This window comes from Tamandua tetradactyla, chromosome 8 (assembly GCF_023851605.1).
Source record: "Tamandua tetradactyla isolate mTamTet1 chromosome 8, mTamTet1.pri, whole genome shotgun sequence".
Classification (NCBI taxonomy): Eukaryota; Metazoa; Chordata; class Mammalia; order Pilosa; family Myrmecophagidae; genus Tamandua; species Tamandua tetradactyla.
Genome location: NC_135334.1, coordinates 79521710 through 79527744, shown reverse-complemented (window position 1 = coordinate 79527744; position 6035 = coordinate 79521710). Strand labels below are relative to the sequence as shown.

Here is a 6035-nt window from a genome sequence, read left to right as displayed (position 1 = left end):
TTGGAGAATTTCTGATATTCTCACAAGCAGTGGGGACAACCAAATCAATAGGCTGAGCCGTTGATCTTGGGATTTGCCTCTTTGAAGTTTATTCTTGCAACGGATAGGCTAAACCCACTGATAATTATGCCTAAGAGTCACCCCCAGAGAATCTCTTTTGTTGCTTAGATTTGGCCTCTCTCTCTCTAAGCCAACTTGGAAGGTGAACTCACTGTCCTCCCCGCTATATGGGACGTGACTCTCAGGGTTACAAATCTCCCTGGCAATGTGGGACAGAACTCCTGGGATAAGCCATGACTTGACATCAAGGGATCAAGAAAGGCTTCTTGACCAAAAGGGAGAACAAGTAAATGAGATAAAATAAATTTCAGTGGCTGAGAGATTTCAAGCAGAGTCAATAGGTTATCCTGGAGGTTATTCTTATGCATTATATAGATATCCCTTTTTAGTTTATGGTAGATTGGAGTGGCTGGAGGGAAGTACCTGAAACTGTTAAGGTGTGTCCCATTGGCCTTGATTTTTGAAGACAATTGTATAAAGATATAACTTTTACAATGTGGGGTAAAAAAGCATGGGTATTCCAGTGGCAGAATGCCTACCTGCCATGCGTGAGACCTAGGCTTGATGCCTGGCCCATGTATACCTCCAAAATAAAATAAAATAAAGTAAATTTGATAAAAAACATTCCTCAACAATAGCAGGCCCCAAGTTCAGAAGGAGACAGCCCAAGTATATTGGTAATAAACTCAGAGTGGTGACCACAGAAGGGCATCTTTCTTCTCCCCAAGGGACACTGAAGACCCTCTTGGATCTCTCACTCCCCCAGAACCGCAGTCCTGGTCAGTCTCTCTCCTTCTGCTATTTTATCCCACAGAGCAGGGATAAATTCAATCCATCACACTCCACCATCTTCCTGGAAGTCCTGGCTACTTGTTTTTGTAAATAAAGTTTAATTGGAGCACTGTCATGCTCATTCACTGATATTTTGTCTGTGGCTTCTTTCAAGCTACAATGACAAAGATGAACAGTTGCGCAGCTTGGCCTGCAAAGCCTATTATTTACTTTCTGTTGCTTTACAGAAAAAAGTTAGCAATCCTTAAACTACTGTTATTTCAGGTATGGCACTAGTAGTCAAAATGCAGTTCTAAGTGCTACATCAACTCCTAAAGATTAACTACCACCTCTGAATGGGACAGTTCATATTAGCACTTTCTTGATGACAGATGTCAATATGACAGATGTCAACAGTTTCTCTCTCTTTGCACCATTGCATCCTTAAAGACGTCACTGAATATATACTCTGCTGCAGCCTGGAAGTAGGTTCTGGGGAAAAGATGAAGTGGACCCTTTCCTGAACTCATCATCATATTGTGGAAGGAGGGAATACACATTCGAAGAGATGAATTACATTGATGTGAGAATTCATGCTTTAGAGGCCTAAATAGAAGGTTCCAGGGTACATAGGAGAGAATAATTAATTGTACATTTTTCTGTTGTGGTAGAATTTATACTAAGACCCCAGCTGAATGCTAAATGTTGATATATTTTGAAAAGAAGTTAGAGAACCATTTCCACAGAACTTCCTGAGAGTAGTGTACAGTCTACTGGATGTCATGTTCCATGTAGGGGTGAAGGCAATGATTTCACTTGCAGAGTTGGGCTTAGAGAGACTGAGGCCACATCTGATCAACAACAGAGGTCCTCCAGAAGTAAGTCTTAGGCATGCCTACAGGTAGTCTAAGCTTCTATGCTACCTATTAAGCTTCACAGGAGTAAGACTCATGATCAAGGGCACGGCCTATTGATTTGGGTGTCCCTAAAGTTTGACACAGTATCAGGGAATTCCCTGATGGTAAGGTTTAATGGTTTCATATTTTTCTCTCCTCCCTCAGGGGACTTTGCCAATACTTTATAATTATCTAAACATACATTTTTTTTTGTTTTGTTTTGTTTTTTGCATGGGCAGGCACCAGTTATTGAACCTGAGTCTCTGGCATGGCAGGAGAGAAGTCGGCCTGCTAACTCACCGTGGCCCCCTCTGCAGACTTCTTGTCCCTTTTTGGACCATAGTTCAGGATATTTTCTCCCATATGCAGGATATGAGAGACTGTGTTAAACTCCTAGACTAAATACGTCATGATTAAAGTATTTCATAAGTATATTGTATGCAGAATTGTATGTTAGGCACAGAAAACTTACTCAAGGAATGTGCAGATTTCTTGTATTCAAAAAGAAGCATTTTTGCTAGTGAAACAATCAGTATAAATCCATTTTGATTTAATTAATTGTTTATTTAGAACATTTTTAGCATGTTTTCTAAGAATATTTTCCTTCTTCCTCAGTAAGAAAACTTGTTATAATTAGATTCATTTTGTTATATGTGTAATATCTCAAAGCAGTTTTTCTCAATTATCTATTTTGTTTGCAGAAAACTTATCTTTATAGGTCACAAGCAATTCTTTAACTTGAAGAATTGTAACATCAGTAAGAGCCCATATATTGATCAAGGTTATAAACAAATTTAGGAATGCAATGGGTAGTCAACCAGGCTTCCAAAGACTTCACCCACAGCCAGCTCCCTTATTTAAAATTGTGTTGTCACGATCAAGCTCTTTAACTCCCAGTGCCCTAATTTCTTTAACTATAAGTTAGGGATAATATTGTACCTGAATTGTAGGGTTATTATGAGGATTACATCAGAGTATATATGTTTATGTGTTTTTACTACTGTTTTTCCTATGTTAAACACTGCATAATCTTAGCCCCTTTTTAGTCATTAAGTCATCAATCAAGTCTGAGATTTTTAAGTACAAAAATGAGACTTTCTCTGACCTTTACAAATAAATATTTATTGATTTTTCTTGTTATAAAAATTATAAATAAAATAGATATGTGAAAGTTAAATTAAACATATGTAAACATTATTTTTGAATGCTTTATTTTTGTTTTTAATAATATAACAAGGAATTTCTTTATTCCTGCTTGCAAGTAGAGTATTTCTTTTCAATATCTTTGTAAAAATGAAATTGCTGGGGAAAAGAATTTGAATATTGATAAACAATGATAAATTTTGACAATTTGCTTTTTTACATGTTTGGGCCAATTTTATGTCTCATCACATGTATATAAGAATGTCAAGTGTAGGGTGACATGCAGATTTAAGATCATTTCATTTTTCTAATATTACTTATTATCTAAGTAACAGAAGATTACTTTGTAATTTTAACGGGCATATTTTGATATATAATTCTGACATTTTTCACAATCTAAATGCCTAATTATCCCTAGTGAGAGGTAAAGGCAAAATTACAGCCCAGGTCCTTTGAGAACTAAAAAGCCTCAGTCCCTTCCTAACACTTAATAGTTTCTAAAGCCAGAGTTACTTTATGCACATGTCTTCACCCAGCCCAAGCAGTCTCTGGAAGTCCAGTCTGAGCTCCTGCATCCTGAGTGCATAGACCATGGGGTTGAGTGCAGGGGGGATGACATTGTGCAACACATTGAGAAGTACAGAGATGAGTGGAATCTTTTTCTCTGCTAAGTGTGTGACTGACAGCACAATGATACTTGAATAGAAAAAGAGGATGAGGATGAGGTGGGAGCTGCAGGTGTTCAGAGCTTTGGACATTACTTCCACTGAGTTCAGCCCCATCACAGAGTGTAGGATTAGAGCATAAGAAGAAAACACCAGGGCCATGTCACTCCCAATCAGGACCCATGCTAAGGCAAGTTGGCAAAATTTGTTCACAGTGATGTCATCACAAGCCAGGATGATAACCCCCAAGTTAGAGCAGAGGCAGTGCTGAATCTCATTCCTGGCGCAGTAGAGTCTCTGGGCTGCCAGTATGGGCATTGGGATGGTCAACAGGCCATTCCTGAGCACCATGAATCCTGTGGCTTTGATCACAGAAGCTTCAGTGATTATGGAGGGATATCGAAGTGGGTAGCAGATGGCTATGTATCTGTCCACCGCCAAAGAAGCAGTGGATGGCGTAGATCTGAGCAAAGCACTCAGAGAGGCTGATGGCCTTGGCATCAAACCAGAAGATAGCCAGGATCTTGGGCATGATGGTGGTGGCCAGGCCAATGTCCACCACTGATAATATGCCCAGAAAATGGTACATGGGCTCATGTTGTATGGTGATCATGATGAGGAGATTGGCACCAAGAGCTAAGAGTAGAGCAGAGCCAGGGGCAGGGAGAGCCAGTGTTGCCACTCATGAATGCCTGGGAGGCCCATGAGGATGAAGTGGGAATTCTGGAAGGTGGAACTGTTGGTAACGTTGGTGGAGGTATCCATTGCACAGTTGCCCCATTCTCAGTGTCTGTCCATAAAACTGAAATAAGGAGGAAATTGTGTTTGAAAGTTCATATGACAGTTGTAATTAGAAACTCCTTTCCTGTGACCCAGTTCCTTTTTTTAAGACTAACCCTCACCTTTTCTTTGGCTCCTGGGAACATTCCATAAAGGCCCACAAAGAAAGCCAGTGTAAGTTCTAAATGGAAAGATTGGAATGGTTATTTGTCATCTCCATTTGTATGTTTAATAAGGACATCCAAATCCATCAATGATAATTTTACCACTAAGAGAACAAAAATATTAATATTTGGTTTATTTAGTCCCATATTTGTTTTTGGTTGTAAGCATTGTACATCATTATATGGAGGTAAGTTTTTGGTTTGTTTTGTCTTTTAGCATTTTAGACCAAGGCATGGAATGGGCAGTCAGTAACAAATTGTTGAATGGATGAATAAGTGAACCAAATAGTTTTCCATATCATAAAGGATAATTTGTAATCTTAATTGTAATATTTATTTTATCTTTCTATATTTGTATTCATTCATTTGCTGACCATATTTTGCTGCTGATCTCTTCCAGATTTTCAGATTCTTTCCTTTGAACAGAATTTGAAAATATTATAAAAGTAGAACATTTAAAGTGCATGTACATTAAAAAAATTTATTTTTGTAGTATTTTGATTTTATTTTAAGGCATAATACATGCACAGGTAGAACATTCAATTAAAAATGAAAAGTGTAAGTTGTAGATGGTAAGACTCCCATGTTTAAGGCAGCCAGTGATACCGGTTTCTTGGGAATCCTTTTAGAGATTTTGTAAAGAGAAAAGCTATGTATGTATTATCCCCTGGAAGACATAACCATACATTAACATGTTCTCCTTTCCTTCCTGTTCTGTCTTTCTTTTCCTTTTCCTTTTTTAACTTCTTCATCATACAGTTTGTTACATATCAGCATTTATAGAACAACAACTCATTGCTTTTAAGTTGTATCATTTTCTCTCACGTGGATGTTCCATAATTTAATAAGAACTTTTCATGGACATTTAATTTGTTCCCTGTGTCTTGCTACTGCAAATAATGATGCAGTATATCTGTTTGTATGCCTTTGTGCATCATGTAAGTTTATCTATCAGATCATTTCAAAGAAGTGAATTTTGGGGTGAAACTGGAATGAATAATTTTGATAGATATCACCAAATTGCTTTTCAAAGAAGTTATTCTAGCATGTATGAGTATGGACATATTAAAAGCTCTGGATTTATACTGAAATGTAAGTTCACAGATATTCTGTAGCATTTTATATACTTAGAATGTGTTCTTGTGAGAGTTCATTACATCTATGCCAAAATTGGGAATTAGTGTAATAGCTTTAGTAACAGAAGTAAAAATTAGTATTTCAATTTTCATTTCATTGTTTAGTGAACCATAGCATTTTCAAAGATTTATTTTCCACTTATATGCTCACCAATTAATAATCTATATTGTACTTTGTCCATTTATTTATTTATTTAGTATGGTGGGGGTCACATTTCCTACTTTTACCATGTAACTATCCCATTACTGCACCACCATTTGTTGAAAGTTTTTTTTGGTGGGGAGGGGGGAGTGCACAGACTGGGAATCGAACCCAAGTTTCCCGCAGAGCAGGCGAGGATTTTACCAGTGAACTAACCTTGCATTCTCAGTTTATTTTTAATGTGATTTGTAATAGTCTCAGCCTTATCAGTCTGGTGG

General features: G+C 37.5%; 1 pseudogene; it reads right to left on the bottom strand.

Moving 5' to 3' along the window:
• Nucleotides 1-3379: 3379 nt before the first annotated feature.
• Nucleotides 3380-4300, bottom strand: LOC143643619 (olfactory receptor 56B4-like; annotated as a pseudogene).
• Nucleotides 4301-6035: the final 1735 nt, after the last annotated feature.